The following is a 27,339-nucleotide window of genomic DNA, read 5'->3' as shown; positions in this document are numbered from 1 at the left end:
CCTATTGCTGACGACCCTTCAGCTCTACCATCTTCCACCTCCTCTCCCTCCTCCAGTCAGTAAGTCTTCTTGCCTGTTCACTCGATGACAGCCCCTGTATGCCAGCTGTTGTACTGTACTGCTGTACTTTTCAAGGGACTGTACTGTAAGATTAAAAATGTTTTCTTTACTTTGTGTGTGTGTGTTTTATGTACTATTTGTGTGAAAAGTATCGTGAACCTCTTACAATACAGTACTATATAGCTGATTGTGTTAGTTGTGTACCTAGGCTAACTTTGTTGGACTTACAAACAAATGGACTTACAAATGAGCTCTCGGAAGGGGACTCGTCTGTATGTAGGGGACTTATTGTATACTGAAGTCAGGTGGACCCCTAATCCAACATACCTGATGTCTTTATAAGAAGACAGCTATGTGAAAACAGAGATAAAGGGAGACTACCATGTGAAAATGCAGGCAAACTTAGAGTAATGCATCTAAAACTACAAAACTCCAAAGATTTCTGGCCATCTCCAGAAGCCAGAATGGAGTCATGGAGGAGATTCTCCCTCAGAGTCTTCATAAGGAATCTACACACTCTTGGACTTTTAGCTTCTAAAACTGTGACATAATAAATATCATTTCAAGTTACTCAGATTGTCGTACTTTGTTATGGCAGCCCTAGGAAACTAATACAAAAATTTATAGTCTTTCTACATTGGTATTTCAAAGAATGAATTGAAGAATTATATCAAAGTGATTAAGACAGACTTGGTTTCTGAAAGATTTGGACTTAAATACTAGTCAGATTAGCCATCAGCTCCATGATTCTGTACAAATATCTTAATTCTTTAAAGCTCAAATTATGCATATATAAAATTGGAATTATAATAATAGTGTCTACTTTTTAGAACTTTTGTGAGATTAAATGGGTCAATGCATATAATACAGTTAAAATGTTGTAAGTACTCAGCAAATATTAAGTATTTATTAATACTATAAAATAGTATATAAATACTATAAAACACTTGTATTCCAAGCAAAGATATCTAATCTGACATTAACTTACTTACTTCATAAATATTTATTTAGCAGGAATAAAATGGTAGGAATTATATATAGCAGGAACTATATTAGGAGTTTGGAGCACAATACAGAACGAAAAATAATATAACTGCCATTAATGGAGATTATCTTCTATTTGAAAAAAAAACATTAAACTTCAAGAAAGTGAATCAAAGGAAGAAGGCGTGCAAGGAATTAAGAATATGTAGAATATGACCTACTGAATGCAGACACACCAGCCACCCACATGGGGGCACCAGGTAGCTCCCTCAGCACTGAAGCTTCCATTTTGGGGAAGTGAAACCCACAAGTGTTTTTGACTGACCATGCAGTTTCAACACACCCACACAAAGGAAGTAGAGCACAAGACTTTAAGAGATCCCAGAAACAGGAGACCCCAACGAGCCAGGGGAAGGGTGGTCCTGCATCCCAGGTCACCAGCCAGCAGGAGATAGAGAGCAGGGTAGCAAGCACCTGTTACTTCTAATGTGGTTGAAGCAGAGGTCACTAACCTTTTGCGGGCTTATTCTAAGTAATTATTTTAAAATATGCCCTAAGAAAAATAGACTAGGAGCTTATGGCTTGTGTCCTAAATTCACATCTTTATCTCAATGTGCAGTTTCTGCGGGTGAGCAGGGTTCTCACACTGTAAAATGCCTAGGCAACAACACAAAAAAACAAAAGTTGTTTTCCTCATGACAGAAGGTTAATTTCAGATAATAAATGTTATGAAAGCAAATAAAACCTCTGGGGGGATGAAGGAAACAGAGTTGGAAATAGGGAGAAGGCAGACACTTTAGAGAACATGGATTCTGAAGACTCATCTATCCTGAGAAAACTTTTTCAAACTTATTAATGTTGATTATCTTTAAAGATGATTTTGTGAGGTTTGGAACATATGAATTGGATAGTTGGATGCCCAAAGGAAATGTTTTCTATTCTAAATGAAGAAATGTAACTGGAAGAAGTAATTTTAAGGTAGAGATTAAAATGAATGTTTAGAAATGAGATATGACAAAAATAAATAAATGGAGCTTCTAATCATGCCTCTCCCTCGCTTAGGAAATTGGGCTTTGGCTTTGCTTGCTGTGCCCCTTCCACCCCAGCTGAGGAAAGCTCTGCTACTTTTAGACTAGTAGGATCTTGTACTATGGAATTGGGACAACGAGGGAATAGAAAAAAAAAAGAAAAAAGAAAAGAAAAACCACAATGCACAAAAGCCATGGAGATTTTATCTTTGAGAAAAACCATCAAAGAAGATAAATCATACACCTAAGATTACTTCAAATAGTGGGAGCCACACAGATTCTACGTCATGGGTGAGCATGATATATGGATGAGGTGTGGTGAAGGCAGAGACCGAAGTGAATGGGTAAGGAAGCTGGAAATTTCTTCCCAGGAGTTAGGAGCATTTAGAGAATGGCAAAGAAGTCAGATTTTAATAATATTTTCCATGAACTAAGTGCTTAAAAATGTTGTGGGACTTTTAACACAAACAAGTAAAGATATGAATTATTGTCTGGGGCATGCTTTTTAAAGGCATCAGAAACTATGAGCACAAACCTTGAGGACCATAGCATTAATAGGGTTACAGAAGTCTTATCAGTGATTCGTCTACCTGACCACATCCATCTGTTTAGACCAAGGTCTGAGTTATCTCTGGGCTGTCCAATACCTCTCCTAAGCCAAGGAAATGAAAGTCCCTTAGAATTTAAGAAATTGCTTAGTGCATCATGTAAGTATGGGGGAAAATGTTTTCTTTGTGCTGAAGCGTAGATGAATCAGTTATCTCGGAGCTACTATTGGGAATCTATCTCACTTTAGGAGTTTCCTGTTTGCCCAGTTTAACCCTTGTCTGTGTCTCTTGGATGTCCGCAATTCAAATAACCTACTTCATAATCCTCTGGTTGCAGAGGATTATGGTTTTATGCTGTATTCCAGACTATTAAAGCCTGGGGCTTGGACTTGATCATCTCAATTCCTTGGATCACTTCTTACATTTATGAATCTTCATTTTCTTTTCCCCTTGCTTGTATGAAATTCCTGGAGTAACCTAAATTGGCTTGAGACTCCACCTGAAACTTACACCTCTGCTTACCTACATATTTGAAGCCCCATGTGTGGACCACTTTCCAGATTAGCTAACCATGGATTCTTAATGTCTTGACTGGATATGTTGAATTCTTTTGTAACTTGGTCTCTACCTGTTGGCCCTCTCAAAGTGTCCCCAGCTTTGTATTCTCCTTCCCATCTCCTCACTGATTCCTTCTGTTAACCTCAAATCTTGAAACTTAGTCCCCTTTCCTTTACATATTCCATGCAGATGGTGCTGTTAAGTCGTACAACCTAACCCAATGTGTTTGAATAAGGAGACCATCTCACCAAACATAACTGAACTGAGTTGGAAATAACGAATGGAAAACCAAAAGTGATTATTTTCAAACCATTATTGATATTCAAAGGGCTTTGAGGAGGAACAATAAATACTGTTCTTCAGAAGTACTAAATCAACTTTAATAGCAAGCTGATATATCTTAAGAACGTCTATACCTTTTTGACCCTACATGAATTTCTACACACAGAAGATGATTGAGTATAGGAAAATTGTATTCATCAATTGGGATTAAAGAGCCCTAGAATTCTCATGTCTGGGTTGCTGAAACCAGTTGAAAAATTAACCAATTAAATTATGCTTGAAATCCTTTTATGGTTTAATACTCATGAGATCAAAAATGTTCCTTATAAAATTTACTTATAACTAAGTCATATTTATCAGCATTACTGTCATTTAGCGCATGCGGACAGCTCTTTCTTCAGTATATTCACCAATTATTTTCCTTTTTACTTTCTATCCTCTTTTAACTTTCATAAAATTTATTTCTCTTCTGAACATTGTTTCTTTTATTTTCTTTTTCTTTACAAAACTCATGTACCAATGGTATTCCTATCTTCACTATAATATTCATTTTTCTTTATTGTTTTCTATTCCCATCCTACTACCACAATGTTCTCCATGTGTTGCAATGTATTTCTTTCCTGACATTGAATGTAGATGATTCTGAAGTCACTATAGTGTTCACGTATTTAGTTATTAAGCACCCTTGTAGCATCTTTGTCACCGGACTTTGTCCAGAGCATACGTCCATTGAGCCCGTTTTCATATAGGCAAACGTATTCCTTCCTGGTGTTCTAATAAGTAATCTGTACATAACCTCACCAAATTTCACACTTGGACCCAAGTTAGAAAGCAGTCTCAGTGTCAGCCTCTTCACTGTCTGCAGGATAATATGGTAAGAGGCAGCCTGTACTGTGACTTTGTCAGATCTTTAGTAAATTACATGAAAAGATAAAGAGGACATCTTGCTTTCTGATAGAACACCTTCTTTATTCTCCTTTTTTCTATGATATATTGGATAACACCATAGGACATAAATCATCATATGCTTAATACAATAAGTGCATAATTAAACACATAAGACCAAAAAAACAAGCCTTTACAAAGATCATTATGCTTTATAACAGAAGAGAAAGATTTCACAACAACGAACAAAGCTTCTCTCCTGCAAGGAAACACAGCTGGCAATAGCATTAATGGAGTATAACTTTTAAAAATTGTGAATCACTGTGTTGTACACCTGAAACATAATATTGTACATCATCTATACCTCAGTTTTAAAAAAAGAAGGAAAAAGTAAAGAAACTAACAAGTAGACAGAAATAATGCATTGAAAGGACAAATGCTGAGAAAATAAAGTCTAGTTTATTTAGCTCAAAAAAAGAGAAATGTGTGATAAGTACTACAGACCCTCATACAAGGTGTGATGCCTCTCTTTCCTCTAGGACTCAAAACTAAATGGGATAAGGGTGCCTTTACAAAAGTTATTATTTAAAATTAAATTCCAAGTATATCACTTGGAAGTGAACTCTAAATATGGGGAGAAAAGTTGTTGTCCTCCCAAGAAAATCACTTTAAAAAGGATGGTTAACTCTTTAAATCCTATGTTTACCTAGTTGGACTCTAGTAACCTTTTAAAACTTGGACTCTGGAGTATAGGCAAGAAAAAGAAGCTGAGCCCAGTTCCCAATCTGAAACCCAAGTGGTGCTCCCTAAGGGACTTAAGGATGTGGCTGTATGGGGTCTCGTCTAAGTTTGTTCCAGATATCCAGAATGCCTACAAGAATACCACTTGCTCTGGAAGGGGGAAACTGATAGTTTTGACTGAATACATTTTTATGGAGACATAAAAATAAAACAAACAAACAAAAAAAACCTGTGAATGTTGGGAGGGATTTGTTCTCACTATTATACATGAGATTCTTTACTTGTGATGTGACTTATAACAAATCCCATGGGAATGGTATAATCATTTCCTTTTGCAGCTGAAACTCAGAACTAGAAAGTGACTCATCAAGTAAGAGATGGAACCTGGATTCAAAATCTATAAAATCTAATAGCTCTTGTGTTGTTAAACTGCAGCCCACTACTAGTAGAATTGCTGCAAAAACAATACCATTATAGTTTTCATCTTTTTGAAAACAAAGATGCAAGTGTTCCTTAGGGACTTCATATAAATAAATTTTCTTAAAGTTACAATCATAAGGCATGGATTTTATAGACAAAATATTAATATATTATATGTGTACATATATGTATCCTGGTATATAATATATACATATATCATTATATATTATATTATTTACTATGTATATATACACATATGTTAACATTATGTTTTTAAAACCTATGTGTTATGGTTGCAATTCTAAAGACCTAGCTTATTGTACACTAAAAAGTATTGCTCTTCCAACAGCTTCCTGACCTCCTGACATATAGTCTTATTACATGAACACGTTTTTCCTTAATCTAAACACAAGACATATTTAATGGATTTAATTTTGAGTAGTTTACTATTTTGATCCTCCAGGCGTGATGTCTTTGCTTTTTTGTTTTTTCCTAAGCCCTTTTAGCTATTTATATTACCATCTATCTTTAAGAGTTTTAAGTTATATGTATCTCAAAATAACAAAGCATTAAATGTAAAATTACATTAGATGAAGAAATGGGGGAGTTGATAAAAAGGGAAGTAATTAAGAAACTTACATATATGTGGCACTCCTGCCACCTTGTGGGTTTTCTGTGTTATCCATAGACCTAATTTAATATTTGAGGGGGGAATTTTTGAAGGAGCATTTTGAATATTTTTGTTCTCAGAGTCAATTCCTTAAAATATCATACTGACTAATAAATACATTAAATAAATAAATAACTGCAATTATTCTCAAATAGTTCAGAAAAAGTATCTGTATGTATACCTATATCTATAATCTATAGCTATACTTATAACTATAATTAATTTTATGGTAATACCTTTACTTTACAAAAAATGAGAGAGAAATGGTTAATGATAAACAAATGGGTCCAATGATTACAACAGATAAAGCTGGGAAACATTCTATTTCTTATTCTTTCATTTTTTCTTTAAGTTTCAAATTAGTTGCAAGTAAATAATTTCTTTCTCTCTTTCTGTATCTTTTCAGACACTGTTCCAGGAGTTACCCCATCTGCATCAAGAGTCTTTCTCTCTCTACTGAGGTTTGAAATGTCTCTCAATGTCCCACTGCCTCCTCTAGTTATTTCATATTTTCTTCTTGATCTTTACTGGAAAAATTCCTCTGCAGGAGAGTCTATACTTGTTTCCATTAATTCCCTTCATGCTATCTTAAAACATTAGCTCAAACATTAAATAATTAATAATTAAAACTAAATTCCTGATCTTACTTTCCAAACCTACTCTTCCAATAGTCTTCCTATCTAATTCATGGTAACTCCATTATCCTATTTGGCCAGAATTCTCTGCACAGTATCGCCTCTCTCTTTTTCTCACAAAGCTAATCAATCTATCAGTAAATCTTACTGGTTTTAAGATCAAAATATATCCAGAATGTTGACTTTTGAGCTGCTTTACTACAATCTTTCTGATGCAACCGACTATCAGTTGGATTACTTAGCCTTCTAACTGCTCTCCTAATCTCTCGACTCTTTCTTCTTTGGAATTCATTCTCAGCACAGTATCCAGACCAATTATTTTAAATAGAAAACCAGATCGAGTCACTCTATCCAATATGTTTAATGGCTTCATTTTGAAAATTCCAAAGTCCTTACAAAAGCCTACAGTACTCTTTATGATCTGATCATCTCCCTAGCACTCTTTTCCCATTCACACACTCCTACATTATTTATTTGATAACTTAAACCCCTGACCTCTAGACTCCTCTGTTCCAGCCTCATTAGCTGCCTCACTGTTCTTCAAAGATATCAGCATGCCCTGGCCTCAGTGTTTTTGGACTTCCTGAAATTATCTTTCCCTAAAGATTTGCATGGGTGTACCTTTTTTTTAGACCTTTACTCAAATATCACATTTGTGGTGATCAAGTTTAAATTCAACACCACTGCTTTACACACTCTAGCACTCCCTATCTTCTTTATCCTACTTTATTTTTTCCTCATAATACTCCAATACTTTCTTTTGTATTTGTTTTTCACTATTTGCCCATTTAGAATGTAAGCTCTCTGTGAGCGAGGACTTTGTCTTTTAGTCTAGAATAGTGGCTGACTCATTGAATGTGATCAATAAATATGAAATATGCCAGCAAAGAGTAACTGAATCCTTTTGCAAAAACAATTCTCCAAGTTGCCTTTTTTGATGATTGAAACTAAAATAAATAACTGTATGTTTACTGTATAGTTGATTAAAAGCAGATCCATATACTACAAAAACAGGTTAGAGTAGTATAAATGATATTTTTCTCAAAAAATCTTAAAGAATGCAACCTGTATCACTACAACTGAAAATGTAGGCAATATTTAAAATTGTTTCACTAAACACCGTGACTCTGTGTCTTATTTTTTCATATATATCGTCCATTGTTCTTTTGTTGTTTGTTTGTTTTTTGGCCGTGCCTCTCGGCTTATGGATCTTAATTCCCTGACCAGGGGTAGAACCCAGGCCAGTGAGAGTGTAAAGTCCTAACCACTGGACCACCAGGGAATTCCCAACATCCTTTGTTCTCAATACCCTGCTTTATACAATGTCCATTCACTCATTCATGTATTCATTCATACAAGAAATATTTATTTAGAGTTGACCAAGGTGGCCTTAATGTTCCCCTCAACTTGAGTAAATTTAGACAGACTTCTTCCAGGCTGTGGGTCCCTGACTTCCCTTTTCTTAAAGTATTTACTTCAGAAAACTTGTCAATTCTCTCTTTCCCTCTTTGATGTGTAAATCCTTCTAAAAGTCTCTGGGCTAGACTTACAACCCAGGACTGCCTTTCTCAAGAAACTGGAAGCCATCTCTTTGAAACATAATCATCAAGGAACATAGGGCCCCCATCTCCCAGTCTGTAGGAGGGTAGAAGCTTAACTTAGAAGGGCATCTTACTCCAAGTTGTAAAAACTGCATCTTGAAGATAGGAGAAAGTTTACTTTGCCTTTGGGTAAGCCAATTAGCAAACAAAGATGCCCTAATATCCCCCCTTCTCCCCTCCCTCAGCTCTTAAAAATATTCCCACCCTTAGTTTCAACACAGCTGAGTGTGACATCACCATTTGGTCTCTCCTCTCTCAGTTGTCGGCAATAATATTGGAATGAAATCAATTTCTACTTGCTCATCTTGTCTGGTGTGAAATTTTTCCTTTTTTTCTTTTTAGCTTTTCATTATGCATATTTACTTAGGTTTCCAGAACTTCTGGTCATCCTATTTAAGGAGAAAGTATATGATTATTTTATTTACAATCATGGGATAAGGGAGGATTTTCTACATATGTAATACAACTCAAAAGCCAAAATCGAAATTAAAAAAAAGTATTCATGTATATTTGATTTATATCATGTTAGTTTCAAGTGTACACAGCACAGTGATTCAATTATACATATATATGTGAAATTTTTCTTTAGAAAAGTATACTTTGTGCCCAGTAGGTGATTTATATAAATAATCTACATGCGTGGCAGAAAAAATATGTTGGAATATAAAATGATTTAAAACAATCTTGATTTTTTTTCCAAGAGAAAGAAATGTCATTAAACAGTTAGTTCCTGATGCTGACTTTTTTCAAGGAAAATATACCACAAAGCTTATTTAGGGGATCATGAAGTCAAAACTATGTAACCTCTCTATAATATAATCCATCACACAAATCTTGATTTATTAGGGTTTTATAGTTAAATGCACAAAGTTTCATGCTGTGACCTTTATTAATTTGACTATCATATATTAAAAAGTAAAATAATACACATATTTAGCCATAGGATTATTGCTGTTATTCAAAGTGATGTTTGGGCTAGATTCAGAATGATTTGATTAACTGATTAAATATGTTAAAGTTAATTTAATAATTGATAAAAATATGTCATTTTCCATTTTACCACATATCTAATTTGGCCTGTTATAAAATTTATATGTAAAAATTTGTACCAATACCACAAAATATTGTTTAACTTATTGATTTAAATGTGGACAACACTAGGCACAAGCTGAATGCAAACATTATTTATTATTGTGTACCCCCCTCCCCCAAAAAAGGTTTTTTAGAGTCCTAACCCCCAATATCTCAGAATGTGATCTTATTTGGAGACAGGGTCTTTACAGAGGTAACCATGTTAAATGAAAGCATTAAGGAGTCTTCTAATTCAGTGACTGATATCCTTATAAAAACAGGGAATTTGGACACAGTGGCAGACACACAAAGAGGGAAAACAATGTGAAGAGACAAAATGAGACAATAGTCATCTACAAGCCAAGGACAGATCCTTCCTCACAGCCCTCAGAAGGAACCAGCCTTGCCAACACTGTGACTTTGGACTTGGAGCCTCCAGACTGTGAGATAATAAATTTCTGTTGTTTAAGTTACCCAGTTTGCAGTACTTTGTTACAGTAGCCCTAACAAACTAACACATTATTCTTGACAGATGAAACAATTTTAAGTATTAAATATTATGTCATTTAAAATTCGGTTGGTAATCAAACTGGCTAATCATGTGTGAAAAGAGTGTTTTGGTGAAATTCTTCTTCATTTCACTATTTCCTGTTGCTGAAAGTTTAAACTGTTCCATAATATTGCTGCCTCAGCATCAATTTGTGTGGCCACAAGGCACACAGTAGCTTTGAACTGACCCTAGCCCTTCCCTGAGCAGACAGCTTAGATAACAGCCTACAGAGTCACAAGTAAATGTATGTTCCTGATATGTCTCCCCAAACACCCTGTGATAAGCATTCTCCCCCGGATTCCAGGGTCTTCCTCTTGTGTCTCCCTTAGATAAGACTCCTACAAAGCTCAACAAAACCACTGTTTTGGTTTGAATTGACCAATCTGGCTTTAGCCCAGGAACACCAAAATACTTGACTTGTGGACTCTAATAAAGGCAGGTTTCCCAGGCCCTGCCATACTCTCTGCCTGCACCCTGCCTTGACCTACCTCTGTGGTCTCTTGTGGTATGCCAGATTCTATGAGTAATAAACTTTTCTATTTCTCTGGTGAAAGGTGGCTTACCATAGGACAACCCCGGGACCTACTTAACAAGTGTCAATGTAACAAAGTTACAATACCTGTCCATTGAAGAAAACTTACTAAAAATGATATTTTTCATTTCTGAAATTGACATAAATGATTATTATTCATAGAAATAAAAATAATACAGCTCCATATTCTATAATCTATATACGAAATCCAGAAATTGCTAGATTATATATAGTTATGTTAAAGAAAATAAGTTTTTCCAAGTTCCTTCATTTTTAAATTTGGCACTTAAAGAATTTGGCCATATAGAGATAAGTTTTCAAACCTTTTTTCATCAACTAATTGGTAATTGTTTTGTGAAAAGCCGAAAAATACATGGAATCTGTATGAAACTTCTTTGATAGTGAAAAAATTGAGCAGTTCAGACCATGTTTTACCAACTTTTTTCTCTCTCTCTTACTTCCTCATCCATCTTCAATATAAACTCCATTGGGATCCTTTTACATTTTTTTCATTTATGTATTTATCTCCAGTCCTATCATTCTAACCCTATAATCTCCACTTCCTTTTATATTGCATTCACTTTCACTCAACTATTTGATTTTCATGCTCGAATTCTCTGAAGTGAATGGTTTCTTCATATTTCATGATGTGATATTGTACCAATGCATTCACAACCTAAAATCAAATTTTCCACTTTAAGTGTATAACACTGTAAGTGCCCTGATAATTTCCCACCTATTATTTTTATTATTTTTTATATCTTTAAGATATTAATCATTTCCAAATATCCATTCTTCCCAGCTTTCTCTGTTAGAGTTTTATTGTGATTTATCTATTAACCTGCTGTCAGGCATAAATTAATCTTATATTCTTTCACAGAAGAGGCAAAGAGGGACAAAGATGTAGCATTTAAAGTCAGTAACTTTGTCACTGATGTAGATAGAGAAGGAATACACAAGAAAAAAGTGTCTACTTATATTTATGGTATCATGTTTAGACCTGAAGGTGAGAGCTTTTACTCATATAATTATCGTTTATCACATTGGAGATCTAACTCCAAGGTTTTTTGTTTGTTTTAAATTCTGCTACTTGCAAATTTGAAGTATTAGGAAGACTTTAAAGTGGACAAAAATATTTAAAAAAAGAGATTAATTGGTGTTCTGTCTGTGTCACACATCCAGATAATGTGTGCCTTTTATGTCTTAAGCTACTTTACAGCTCTGTAAGGTGTAGAAAACTTATAATCATACAAATGAGTTTTGTTCACAGAAATGCTAAGCAGCTGTGTTCAGTGGAATGCAACTGATGATTGTCTTGTGGACAGACCAATTTTTGTACATATTTTAAACTTCATTTCAGCATTCCCTCACTGCATACAAAAGTGTGAATTTTTAAATTTTGTTTGAACCAGCTGTAACCTCTTACTGTTTTCTTTATTAATGCATAAATTAAATAAAATCATTGACATGTTCATTTCATGTTTGTATCATATTCATGAGTATGTCCACTTTTTAAAATTATCCTTTGAAAGACAGTAAAGAAATGCAGTGCGTTGCCTAATGTTATGACAAATAGACTTGACCTAAGGAGGTCAAGCACTGTTTATAACCTCCTTCATAATTCAGCTTTTAGCTTTCCCTTCTCCTAGAATTCTCTATCCTGTGCCAAAAGGTAAGCAAATCTCAACCCTATCACTGTTAGGGAGAATAACTTTAGTCACTTTCAACATTTTGAGGGTGTGTGTGTGTGTGTGTATGTGCCTGTGTGTGCTTTTAGATATTACCAAAAATTATTAGGAGAGGATAAAAGAGTATTTTGTAACAAATAACCCAATAGCACAATTTAATTAAACCTTAGTGGACTTTTCTGTCTTCACCAAGAATCTCTACTGAAATCCTTCCAAGGAGTTGTCTTTCCTTTCTTATCCTTCCCAGAAAGCAGTCAGCTTTTCCCAAGAATTTTCTCCTGTTCATCTACATCAAATGCCTCCAGACTTTTTTTTTTTTTTTTTTTTTTTTTGTAGCTGCTTTGTTCAGCCAGAAACCTTGGAGCCAGCCCAATCTCCAGACTTTGGAATCTGTTTGCATCTCATTGGGACCTTATGTAAGCATCTTCCAACAAAGATGCAATGTTCCTTATATTGCTAGAATTCATTATCATTTACTTGATAGCCATTAACTATATACATATTCATTCTTAGTTTTTATGACATTCACTCCATTATTCATGCCAATAATATTTACTGCAGAAGCTACAGAAATACATGTTATTCATCCAGGCTTGAAGAAATAATTTTCCAAGTAACAGAATTGTTGCCAAACTAATATTTAACATTTATATTTTTCATAAGGATATTTATATTGATTATTTTTATGGACATCAATAGAACACATTCATTTAGTGAGTGAAGGATGTCATCAAGAAATCATCAATCTTCTTTCCTTTGTTCCACTACCTATCCCCCTCCATTAAATCTCTGAGATTTTTCAATTCTGTCTTTCATCTCATAAAAACTACTCATTCTCTCAATTCTTGTGTTGCTGGGCTAAATCAGACCATCTGGATTTTGTTACCTGGTCTCCTATAACACCTCCTTTACTCTTGACTTTCTCTTGCCAATCATTTTCCAGGTTCTAGACTTCTAAAAAACATAGCCATATATATGGCCATTCTGGTCTTCCCTTCCAACTATTTCTGAATTACATCTCATGGACCCATCTGTTTTTAGGGCCTTCTCTAGTCAACTCATCATGAGGCCATTTCAGATCAACCAGGTCAGGATATGATGTTCTCACTTATGAAGTGGTCTTCATACACTGATAAGTTAAACAATCTCAGTGTTTACTTCAGCCATCTTCAACTTCTATCTTATTGCTTTACCTATCTTTCCCTAGAAGTGTTCCCGATGTGTGACTTGGGGTCCTCTAGAAAACAAATATTGAAAAGAAGTGAAAATTCACTTGTGAATGCTAAAAGGAGCAGGAAGCAGAAATGGCCAGAGAAGGTCACCAGACCACGGTGGAGATCAGAAATCTATGAAAGGGAAGGGGGATGAAGATGATTGTGCAGATAGAACACAGACTGTGATGCAGATCTGACAAAGTACAAACAACCCAATTAGGAACTCCAGAGCAAGGATGACCCATTGGAGAAGTCTTGCACTGAATAAAAATGGCTAGGCCATAGTACCTCTACCATACAGAGTCTTGGGCTGTCCAGGTGAAGTACGATCTTGACTTGAAAACTGAGGTAGATCCTATGGATGATAGCAGTGTCAGATAACTGCAGTCACTGAAGCTGAAGAGCAATTTCTTTGTCAAAGAAGGATCCCAGTGGAACACACCCTGGTACCATACCAGGTCAGCTTAGACTTTTGTACTGTATGATTTGGTGCATTGCTTACATTCATTCTCCTCAGGTGCTCTGCTCAGTGTTGTTTTTAGCTCATTCCAGAGCTCTGTCTCTCAAATCTATAACCACATTACACTCATACTAGTCCTAGAAATTGGTAGTTATTTCAATTTACTGGGTTTTATTCACTTGAATGATTACTTGTTTAATATTGACAAACCAAGAATCAACCTTTAGGCTGATACCATTAACATTTTCGTGTGAAACTAAGTCAAACTATCCACTGGACACCTTCCATGAGAAACTAAAATTAAAACAATGAAAAAATACATCTCCTGTAGCCCTTTGTGTTAGAGTGTAATATAGTTCAAACTATTCACTACCCGCCATTATATAACTTTTATTCCAGAGCTCCTTTATATGGAAATATTGTATTTCCCCTCCACTGACACCAGGCTTGGTCATATGGCTTACTCTAGCCAGTACTCTATGAAAAGAAGTGATAAGAAGTACCCTTGAAAAAATATTTTCAAAACTATCACACAGTTTCACTATTACTCTTTAAATTATATTTTATTCTCTTCAACAAGACTAATAAATGATAGAAGTTCAAATAGGGGCTGTCTGAGAATAAAAGACAAAAAATAGAAAAAACATACAAACAACAAAAACATGCACAGCTGCCTTGCAATAGATAAGTGTGAGGTAGAAATAAATTTTCATTTTTGGAGCCATTGACATATTTTTAGGTGCTTGCTACCGAAGACTGACCTAGCCTATTGACTGATTCACTTTGCTTTCACTGATCAACTGAGGGGTTTCACTAAGATGTAGTCTGCGTGTGTGTTCTTGGGCCAATTTCTTTATATCCCATGTCTCCTCTGTAAAATAGAATAAGAATGAGATCTATTTCATATGGTCGTTATCATAAACAAATGAATTCAAACATGTAAAGCACTCTAAAGATTACCTGGAAAATAATGAATGCTTTCTAGAAGTTTCTGCCAACACCACCACCATTGCTACTGTACTATTACTAGTCCTACCCCTACTTCACAGACAGCAGTTCAATCCCAATTTTCCATTTCTACCATTTACTAGATTTATGATCTGGCATAATTTCTTTAAACAATTGAACCTCAGTTTTCCCACATAAATTATTTTATATACATTAGTGTCTTTTTTTTTAATATATTAGTGTCTTTAAAAAAATATAAAGTGTCAATCAGCATATAAGAGTTTTCTGGTGTCCAGGTGAGTTCACTTTCCAAATATTTTGATAAATCAGTGACTTCATTTTAACATTTAATTCTACTCATCCATATCTAGCCATTTCTTTATCATTTTTTCCTTCTTAAAATGATCATAGTCATCTGAATATTCTCAAATCTTTCTGTTTATCTTTTTGGATATCTTAACACTGTACTTTCATAAATTTTCATGTATTCTTCACTCTAAACACAACTCCAAATAAATTATTTTAAGTATCAACATTTCTGCTGTAAAGAATATTCTACAAAGTTGTGTGCTAAGTTGGCAGATACTTAAATGCATCTGAAATGGATGTAAGTTATGGAGCCTCAAGGAAAACTCTTTTTAAAAGCTATTCTTCCTACTGTCATGTTCTCAAGGGTGGAGAATAATGTTCTTTCTCATTTTCTTACCAGGAACAATTAAACAAAAAGACATCCTTTGGGGCTTCCCTTGTGGTGCAGTGGTTGAGAGTTTGCCTGCTGATGCAGGGGACACGGGTTCGTGCCCTTGTCCAGGAAGATCCCACATGCTGTGGAGTGGCTAAGCTCGTGAGCCATGGCCGCTGAGCCTGCGCGTCCGGAGCCTGTGCTCTGCAACAGGAGAGGCCACAATAGTGAGAGGCCCACATGCTGAAAAAAAAAAAAATCCTATAAATTTTGTTTCCTTAATTTTTCTGTGTCTTTGCATTCTTTCCACACAAAGCATCTTTTACCATCTGGCTGTGACATTGATTTTCATTGTAACCCATTTTTCTGAATTCTATAAACAGATTACATATGTGTTAAGTTACCAAAAACAAAGCAAAATGAAACCAAACTAAACCATGTTTTTCAAAAATACAGCACTCATAACTGAAAGAAAGTAAAGAAGAAAGTTCGATTTTAAGTTAGCTTTTCTGCTAGGTTTTAAGATGTAAAATATTTTTCCATTATTCCCTGACCTTCTAGCCTCCTTGACTTCAATTTCTTTTCAAATTCAGTCTAGCAAAGTTGCTTGCCTTTTCCAGCTTCTAGAGGCAGCCTACTTTTTTTTTTTTTTTTTTTTTTGGCGGTATGTGGGCCTCTCAATGTTGTGGCCTGTCCCGTTGCAGAGCACAGGCTCCGGACGCGCAGGCTCAGCGGCCATGGCTCACAGGCCCAGCCACTCTGCGGCATGTGGGATCTTCCCAGACCGGGGCATGAACCCGTGTCCCCTGCATCAGCAGGTGAACTCTCAACCACTGCACCACCAGGGAAGCCCCAGCCTACATTATTGAATCATAGACTCTTTCTCCATCTTCAGAGCCATCAGTGTAAATCTTCAAATATTTGTCTCCCTCTATCTCTCACACTCTCTCGCCTGCATATCAAGGTCGAGTAGGGGAAGTGTGCTGTGAACAAGTGCTGTGATCTGAAGTAATGCAGAAGCTGGAGTCTGTGTTAAAGAGGACACCAGAGTTCACTACCAGTGTTTTTTATGGCTACAACAGGAGTCTGGTTAAGGTCATTTTTCTGGTACATGTTGGAACATCTCCCATATTAATTCCTGGAACAGAATTTTTTCTATGTCCCAGTCTCTTAAAGGAGTCTCTGATAGCCATATAAATAGATTTACTTTCATTTTTACCAGATCTTTCTTGATATCCTTATGTCTGATTGAGAATGCAGTATATGGTATCTTCTTCTAGTTCTGAATAGATTATAATTTCCTCTAGTGTTTTGGTTTTATTTATTTATTTGTTTAATATTATTCTCCCCAGTTTCAACCTTTTCTCATATCTGTGAACAGAGTTATGAAAGCCAGGCTCTTGGCAAAGCCTTGACAACTGAAGTAGATTCTTAATTAACTTCTCTATTCCAAGCATGCCCCAATCATTGCATCTTTTATGCCTCTGCATCCTTACACTTCTTTGATAAAGTGTTTAATGTCACTTCTTAAGTTCCCTTCTTAATACTTGTTTCCCACAGCAAAACAAATAACATCCAAACTCCCTGTCATTGCACTCAGGATCCTCTGTGATCTGTCCTCAAAACTAACTTCAGGGACTTAACTTCCATATTTCTCTACTCAGAGCTTAACTCTTCTGAGGCAAGTAATAGAGCATTTTCACGTCTGCTAGTCATTTAGTTCATATTTTCAAAGGTGCCATTTGAAAACTATATTAAATCAGTTATACGAGGCAGGAGTCACTGCACACTGAAACATGGTCTCATCATTAGACATAATAACGTATCTTAATGAAGCCTGATAGGCTGACCATAAAGAACTTAAAGTGTTTAGGTTAGTGGCTCAAATCTCACTTAGACCATGGGACTCAGGAACATTTATTTATAAGCTCATGTTTGAAAACCTTTATCAGTAACTCTTCCTTTCTGGACAAGTGTTGGTCATCAGATGAGAGGACAATGCCATCATAACACAGTGACCTCAAAAATCCCTTCCTATTCTTAAAAAGGGATGAAAAATATGAGGCTAGACACTATCAAACTCTTAGAAGAAAACATAGGCAGAACACTCTATGACATAAATCTCAGCAAGATCCTTTTTGACTCACCTCCTAGAGAAATGGAAATAAAAACAAAAATAAACAAATGGGACCTAATGAAACTTAAAACATTTGCACAGCAAAGGAAACCCCAAACAAGATGAAAAGACAACCTTCAGAATGGGAGAAAATATTTTCAAATGAAGCAACTGACAAAAGATTAATCTCCAAAATTTTCAAGCAGCTCATACAGCTCAATATCAAAAAAAACAAAAGACCCAATGCAAAAATGGTCAGAGGACCTAAATAGACATGTCTCCAAAGAGATATACAGATTGCCAACAAACACATGAAAGAATGCTCAACATCATTAATTATTAGAGAAATGCAAATCAAAACTACAATGAGATATCATCTCATACCGGTCAGAATGGCCATCATCAAAACATCTACAAACAATAAATTTTGCAGAGGGTGTGGAGAAAAGGGAGACCTCTTGCACTGTTGGTGGGTATGTAAATTGATACAGCCACTACAGAGAACAGGATGGAGGTTCCTTAAAAACACTAAAAATAGAGCTACTATGCAACCCAGTAATCCCACTACTGGACATATACCCTGAGAAAACCATAATTCAAAAAGAGTCATGTACCAAAATGTTCATTGCAGCTCTATTTACAATAGCCAGGAGATGGAAGCAACCTACGTGTCCATCAACAGATGAATGGATAAAGAAGATGTGGCACACATATACAATGGAATATTACTCAGCCATAAAAAGCAACAAAATTGAGTTATTTGTAGTGAGATGGATGGACTTAGAGTGTGTCATTCAGAGTGAAGTAAGTCAGAAAGAGAAAAACAAATACCGTATGCTAACACATATATATGGGACTTAAAAAAAAAATGGTCATGAAGAACCTAGGGGCAAGGTGGGAATAAAGATGCAGACCTACTAGAGAATGGACTTGAGGATATGGGGAAGGGGAAGGGTAAGCTGGGACAAAGTGAGAGAGTGACATATATACACTACCAAATGTAAAATAAATAGCTAATGGGAAGCAGCCGCATAGCACAGGGAGATCAGCTCGGTGCTTTGTAACCACCTAGAGGGGTGGGTTAGGGAGGGTGGGAGGGAGGGAGATGTAAGAGGGAAGAGATATGGAGATATATGTATATGTATAACTGATTCACTTTGTTATAAAGGAGAAACTAACGCACCATTTTAAAGCAATTATACTCCAATAAAGATGTTATAAAACAAACAAACAAACAAACAAAAAAGGATGATATTGCTTGTCAGATGCTATTTTACCTGTGGTCTAAATTCTTATATTTACATAATATTTTCCATCTTGTCACTCCTAAAAATAATCAAGCTTCCTGGAAATTTTCAACGTTTCAAAAAGTGAAGGAAAATGGGCTTACCTGGTGGCACAGTGTTTGAGAGTCCGCCTTCCAATGCAGGGGACACGGGTTCGTGCCCTGGTCCAGGAAGATCCCACATGCCGCGGAGCAGCTGGGCCCATGAGCCATGGCCGTTGAGCCTGCGCGTCCTGAGCCTGTGCTTTGCAACGGGAGAGGCCACAGCAGTGAGAGGCCCACAAACCGCAAAAAAAAAAAAAAAAAAAAAGAAAGAAAGAAAAAGAAAAAAAGTGACGGAATAGTGGGACCTTCTATTCTATGTCTCTTGGACAAAAGCTGGTCTCTGAGATGGAATTCTTTGGCTGCTCTCTGTAATGGTTCCTAAATGCAATCGATCTATACATAAAAACATTGGGTTTATTTTTCCCTCACACCGTTCACAGATCACAGTACAAATTGCCAACACGTCATTTATGTCCATGTCTCTGCTCACTGGTATGACCAGAATTGAACCTGAGAGAAGGGTATAGATGTTTAGCTGCCCATGTTATTCACCAAAATGCCTGCCTAGAAAAAAAAAAAACTCATTACTGTGAGAAATAATGCTTCAGTTTTTAGACCTCCACTTAGACAAAATGTCCAGAGTTCACAAAATTCAGGCAATGTAAATTAACAATTTCTCCAGCACCTCCTGCTCAACAATAACAAGTACTCAGGGGAGTTTGTAAGTGTCCTTGGAAAATAAATGGGAGGTTGGTGACTTCTACACAAAATCTGTGACTTAGGAAATGTCATGTAGTTAAAAATAGTATTCAGTGACTGGACTCAGGGCTACATTTATTCTAAACTAATTTAAAATACTTATTTAAATTTGGGGTTAATATGATAGCCTACACAGTAATTCAAAAAAACTAAACTCGGCTTTCTAATGTAACAAAAATCCTTTACAGAATCATTGAAAAAATTAAGTGAAATTGAAATCCTCTTTAAGATTTTATAAGCAAACAAAGCAGGAAAGGAGGAGGAGAAAAAAAGAAAGGAAAAAGGGACTTAAAGTAACATCTTAAATAACATGTTAATTGTAAGTGGCTTATTTTATTAACTACCTGGTCAACAATTAAGTCAAAATTACATGGGACTTTTTTCTGTGTAATCCAAGTATTAAATGATATTTGTATTGACAATGGCCAAAGATAAGCCGCTAAGATTATTCTTCCATGTCATTAATTCCCATGTGTCAGGTAAACTGAAACTAATCAGAGAGCTAAATAAAAGGTTTTCAGTTCTAAGACTTAGACTTTGAAATTAATTGTGCATATATATATATATATATATATAGAGAGAGAGAGAGAGAGAGAGACAGAGACAGAGAGAGAGAGACAAAGAGAGAGAGTCATTGAGCAATAAGAAGTAGTTTGTGCATTGACATTGGTCTAAATAATTTTTCTAATAGGTAAGACGCTTTCATGACCTATCTGAAGAAAATATTTTGATGGCTTTCCCTAAATTGTCACATTGGGAAAGAAAAAGATACTACATTGATAAAACTTCTCTGTTGAAGAATTCCTGGCATTGCTGAATTGATAGGAATGTAATTTTATATGTGAAATAAAATACATTTGCTCATTTGAAAATGTCTTCAGAAAGCAAATATTTTCTTAAAAACATACGTATGTAATCCATACTATTTTAAATACTTGTAAACTCTTTAACATTTCCCAAAAATGAATTAGAAAGGGATATTTAATAATGAAGAGAATTTTAAGTCTTTTATGTATTATTTACCAAGCTTCTACAGGATAGTTAGGTTACTTCCAAGATGGACAGTTTACTACCTTCTTAACTGTGTAAATAATAAAACAAAACAAAAAAATAAATATTTATTAATCAGGTCAATGATAGTTTAATATTTTAAAAGCAAACTTAAATTTTTATGTTTTGTCAATATGTAGTTCACAGTCTGTATTTTAGGTGTGATATTTTAAATCCAAAATCCATTTTATGATATTAATTTGTATCTTGTATATAAATAAAATAAATGTATATTAATGAAATAGTTTAGGAATTTCAAAAATTTACTTATACCAAACCACACAACTATTTGGGAAGGAAATTTTTTTTTTTGAAATTATACTCACAAACTTAATACTGGTATAGCTGCAAACATTTTTATATGAAACACTTGGCCATTAACATTACAGTTTTTGGCCTTTTTATAAGGTAGCTTACATAAAAAGAAACTTGCTCATTGCTTGTCTGTCCTAATCTATGAAGTGTTGTAATCAACAGACCCCATCCCATAGGTTTTTCACTGTATACTTAAAGCATACTTGATACCTCCCCTCATGAACAGTGAACAAACATGAAATTCCCACCTAGAAAAAGAAATGTTAACTCAGAATTATCAAATCCTGAAGTTTAGGCAGATGGACACCAGAAATGGATTATGGGCAACTCTTAAATAATCCACCTAACTACATAGTACTATAAGAAGTTACAGTGTTGGCTGAAAGAAAACAAAGGTTTCTCACTAAATTTTGTTTCAAAGGGTCTCAAAATTCTGACAGATTTTTGATCATGTTTTTATTAAAAAGTATCGATTTTAAAGACTAATAACTTAAAACCACCACACATACACACACAAATGATCGACAAAATGTTCCTCTTTCCTTCTGAAGGTTTTTCAATGTATTGTTATTATTTCATTAACCAGTCATTTACTATTCAACTTAAATCGCCAATTGATGCAGACAGTTCTGAGATGGGTCTTCTACCTGTCACCCTAATCTTCTAGATTAGGTGGCAGATATTATGGATAGTATTCATCCTGAGCTTTCTGGGCAGACATGGTGACCTTGCCAGCTCCATCATCCTCCTTTTCCACTATTTTGATGACACCCACAGCAACTTCCCATCTCATGTCATGAAAATGAAAACGATCCAGAGGAGGATTATCAGAGAAGCTCTCAACACACATGAGCTTGCCAGGAACTATTTCTATGGTGGCAACATCACCGGGTCTCAAAAATGTGGGGTCATCTTCCAGTTTCTCTCCAAATAGCTATATTTTCCTTCAGCTCAGCAAACTTGCAAGTAGTGTGAGCTGTGTGACAATCCTGCACAGGTGTATAGCCAGCATTGATTTGCCCTGGGTGGTTCAGGATAATCACCTGAGCCTTGAAGCCAGCTGCTTCCATTGCTGGGTCACCTTTGCTGTCACCAGCCACATTGCCAGAATGAATATATTTGAGAGACACATTCCTGACACTGAAGCCCATATGGAAGAGCTTCACTCAAAACTTCATGGTGCATTTTAACAAACTTGACTTCAGTTGTAACATTAACTGGAGCGAAGGTGACCACCATGCCTGGTTTGAGAACACCAGTCTCCACCTGTCCCACGGAGATAATACCAACATGAACAATTTTGTAGATGTCCTCGAGGACAGCCAAAAGACTGATCAGTTGGATGAGTTGGTAGCAGAATGCAACCCAGAGCTTCAAGCAGCATGGTTCCACAGGCATTGCCATCTTTATGGGTGAATTTCAATCCCTTAAACCACGACAGTTTAGCATTTGGCTCCAGCATGCTGTCATCGTTTCAACCCAAAATTGACACAAATGCTACTATGTTAGGGTTGAGCCAATTTTTTTTAATGTAGGTGCTGACTTTTTTTTTTTTTTAACAATATCCTTGTATAACTTCTGGCTGAAAGAATTTATTTTGTTAATATCAACATTTAGTTGTTTCACGTCCAATGTGTAGGTCAGAAGGGCATGCTTCCAGGTCTGCTTTTTCTTGGATAAACCTGTTTCAAATTCACTAACACCAGCAGCAACAATCAAAACAGTACAATCAGCCTGTGATGTGCCTGTGATCATGTTTTTGATTAAGTCTCTGTGTCCTGGGGTATCAGTGATGTTCAAATAATACTTTTAGGTCTCAAATTCCTATAGGGAGATATCAATGTTGATATGCCACTCATGTTCAGCCTTCAGTTTATCCAAGATGCAGGTATGCTTGAAGGAGCCATTTCCAATCTCAGCAGCATCCTTCTCAAACTTATTGATGGTTCTTTTGTTGATCCAACATATGTGTAGAACCGATGGCCAGAAGTGGTCTACTTGCCCCAATGTACGTGTCCAACTATAATGATGTTGATATGAATTTTTTTCTTTCCCATTTTAGCTTAGATTTAGTGGTGATTTCACAACATCTGTCTAGTGATAAAATTGTTGTAAAAAAGCTGCAAAGGAAATCTTTACAATCTTTTTGGATTCCACCCACAGTCTTCAAATAATGATATATGTAACAAATGATTTTACCCATAAACATGGAATTAGTTTTTACCTTGTCTGTGTCTGTTCAGTCTTATTACCTAAGGAGTCTGGAACCATGGTACTAAACTTGACCAAGAGTATACTAAATAGTAGGACAAATTATCTGTTACTATCCACTATTATACTAAATAATAGGACAAGTTATCTGACAAATTACCCCTACAGAGGTCAACCTGTACTAGCTTGTCTACTTTGTTACTAAAAAAAGTACAGATGTGGGGCTTCCCTGGTGGCGCAGTTGTTGAGAGTCCACCTGCCAATGCAGGGGATGTGGGTTTGTACCCCAGTCTGGGAAGATCCCACATGCCACGGAGCAGCTGGGCCCATAAGCCATGGCCTCTGAACCTGTGCATCCGGAACCTGTGCTCTGCAATGGGAGAGGCCAAAACAGTGAGAGGCCCGTGTACCACACAAAAAAATAAATAAAATGTAAACACAAGCTTTAAATGACACATTAAACAAGATGGACTTAATTGATATTTAGAGGATATTCCATCCAAAAACAACAGAATACACTTTCTTCTCAAGTGTTCACAGAAAATTTTCCAGGATAGATCATATAATGGGTCACAAATCAAGCTTTGGTAAATTTAAGAAAACTGAAATCATATCAAGTATCTTTTCGGACCACAATGCTATGAGACTACATATAAATTACAGGAAAAAAAACTGTAAAAAATACAAATACATGGAGGCTAAACAGTACACTATTAAATAACCAAGAGATCACTGAAGAAATCAAAGAGGAAATCAAAAAATACATAGAAACAAATGAAAATGAAAACATGAGAACACAAATCCTATGAAATGCAGCAAAAGCAGTTTTAACAGGGAGGTATATAGCAATAAAATCCTACCTTAAGAAACCAAAAAAATCTCAAATAAACAACCTAACTTTACACCTACAGCAATTAGAGAAAGAAGAAGAAAAAGACCCAAAGTTAGCAGAAGTAAAGAAATTATAAAAATCAGATCAGAATTAAATGAAAAAGAAATTAAGGAAACAATAACAAAGATCAATAATACTAAAAGCTGTTTCTTTGAGAAGATAAACAAAATTGATAAACTATTTAGCAGACACATCAAGAAAAAAAGGAAAAATATGCAAATCAACAGAATTAGAAATGAAAAAGGAGAAGTAACAACTGACACTGCACAAGTGCACAGGGTCATAAGATATTACTACAAGCAACAACATGCCAAGAAAATGGACAACCTGGAAGAAATGGACAAATTCTTAGTAAAGCACAACCTTCTGAGACTGAACCAGGAAGAAATAGAAAATATAAACTGACCAATCACAAGCACTGAAATTGAAACTGTGATTAAAAATGTTCCAACAAACTAAAGCCCAGGACCAGATGGCTTCACAGGCCAATTCTATCAAACATTTAGAGAAGAGCTAACACCTATCCTTCTCAAACTCTTCCAAAATACAGCAGAGGGAGGAACACTATCACTCTCATTCTAAGCAGCCACCATCACCCTGATACCAAAATAACACAAAGATGTCACAATAAAAGAAAATTATGTTTAGTGATGAACATAGATGCAAAATTCCTCCACAAAATACTGACAAACAGAATCCAACAGCACATTTAAAGGATCATACACCATGATCAAGTGGGGTTTATTCCAGGAATGCAAGGATTCTTCAATATATGCAAATCAAAAAATGTGATACACCATACTATCAAACTGACAGATAAAAACCTTCAATAGATGCAGAAAAAGCTTTTGAGAAAATTCAACACCCATTTATGATAACAACCCTCCAGAATACAGGCATAGAGGGAACTTACCTCAACAAAATAAAGTCCATATATGACAAATCCACAGCCAACCTCATTCTCAATGGTGAAAAAGTGAAGCCATTTCCACTAAGATCAGGAACAAGACAAGGTTGCCCACTCTCACCACTATTATTCAACATAGTTTAGAAGTTTTAGCAACAGTAATCAGAGAAGAAAAAGAAATAAAATGAATACAAATTGGAAAAGAAGTAAAACTGTCACTGTTTGCAGATGACATGATAATATACATAGAGAATCCTAAAGATGCTACCAGAAAACTACTAGAGCTAATCAATGAATTTGGTAAAGTAGCATGATACAAAATTAATGCACAAAAATCTCTTACATTCCTACACACTAATGATGACAAATCTGAAAGAGAAATTAAGGAAACACTCTTATTTACCACTGCAACAAAAAGAACAAAATACCTAGGAATAAACCTACCTAAGGAGGCAAAATACCTGTATGCAGAAAACTATAAGACACTGATGAAAGAAATTAATGATGATACAAACAGATGGAGAGATATACCATGTTCTTGTATTGGAAGAATCAACCTTGTGAAAATGACTGTCCTACCCAAAGCAATCTACAGATTCAATGCAATGGTTATTAAACTACCAATGGCATTTTTCACAGAACTAGAACAGAAATTTCACAATTTATATGGAAACACAAAAGACCCCGGATAGCCAAAGCAGTCTTGAGAAAGAAAAACGGAGCTGGAGGAATCAGGCTCCCTGACTTCAGACTATACTACAAAGTGATGGTAATCAAGACAGTATGGTACTGGCCCAAACACAGAAATATAGATCAATGGAACAGGATAGAAAGCCCAGAGATAAACCCATGCACATATGGTCAGCTTATTTTTGATAAAGGAGGCAAGAATATACAATGGAGAAAAGACAACCGTTCCATAAGTGGTGTTGGGAAAACTGGACAGCTACATGTAAAAGAATGAAATTAGAACACTCCTTAACACCATACACAAAAATAAAATCAACATAGATTAAAGACCTAAGTGTAAGGCCAGACACTATAAAACTCTTAGAGAAAAACAGGCAGAACACTCTATGACATAAATCACAGCAAGATCCTTTTTGACTCACCTCCTAGACAAATGGAAATAAAACAAAAATTAACAACTGGGACCTAATGAAACTTAAATCATTGGACAGCTGGGGAAACCATAAACAAGACGAAAAGTCAACCCTCAGAATAGGAGAAAATATTTGCAAACAAAGCAACTGACAAAGGATTAATCTCCAAATTATACAAACAGAACATGCAACTCAATATCACAAAAACAAACAACCCAATCCAAAAGGGGCTGAAGATCTAATTAGGCATTTCTCCAGAGAAGTTATACAGATTGCCAACAAACATGTGAAAAGATGCTCAATATCACTAATCATGAGAGAAATGCAAATCAAAACTACAATGAGGTATCATCTCACACCAGTCAGAGTGGCCATCATCTAAAATCTGTATATGGGACTTCTCCAGTGGTGCAGTGGTTAAGAATCTGCCTGCCAATGCAGAGGACTCAGGTTCAAGCCCTGGCCCAGGAAGATCCCACATGCTGTGGAACAACTAAGCCTGTGCACCACAACTACGGAGGCTGTGTTCTAGAGCTCACGACCCACAACTACTGAGCCTGCGTGCCACAACTACTGAAGCCCATGTGCCTAGAGCCCGTGCTCCACAACAAGTGAAGCCACCACAATGAGAAGCCCGTACACCACACCGAACAGTGGCCCCCACTCGCTGCAAGTAGAGAAAGGCCATGGGCAGCAACAAAGACCGAATGCAGCCAAAAATTAACTAACTAACTAACTAACTAGCTAAATAAATAAATAAGAAATAAAAATTTTAAAAAATTTAAAAAATAAAAGAAAAACAATAAACAAAATTCTGAAAACAATAAATGCTTGAGATTTTGTAAAGAAAAGGAAACCCTCTTGCACTGTTGGTGGGAATGTAAACTGATACAGCCACTATGGAGAACAGTATGTGGTTCCTCAAAAAACTAATATAGAACTACCATATGACCCAGCAATCCCACTACTGGGCATATACCCTGAGAAAACCATAATTCAAAAAGAGTCATATACCACAATGTTCATTGCAGCACTATTTACTATAGCCAGGACATGGAAGCAACCTAAGTGTCCATCATCAGATGAATGGATAAAGAAG

At 35.7% G+C, this 27,339-nt stretch overlaps 1 pseudogene across 1 annotated transcript; it reads right to left on the bottom strand.

The window, feature by feature from the left end:
* Positions 1-21,809: 21,809 nt before the first annotated feature.
* On the bottom strand, positions 21,810-22,579 carry LOC308617900 (elongation factor 1-alpha 1-like; annotated as a pseudogene). The gene has a single exon. The product of its transcript is annotated as an elongation factor 1-alpha 1-like (transcript).
* Positions 22,580-27,339: the final 4,760 nt, after the last annotated feature.

Source organism: Mesoplodon bidens (genome assembly GCF_964165515.1).
Source record: "Mesoplodon bidens genome assembly, chromosome: 5".
Classification (NCBI taxonomy): domain Eukaryota; kingdom Metazoa; phylum Chordata; class Mammalia; order Artiodactyla; family Ziphiidae; genus Mesoplodon; species Mesoplodon bidens.
The sequence above is the reverse complement of the archived record's forward strand: the minus strand, read 5'-3'. Positions and strand labels throughout refer to the sequence as shown.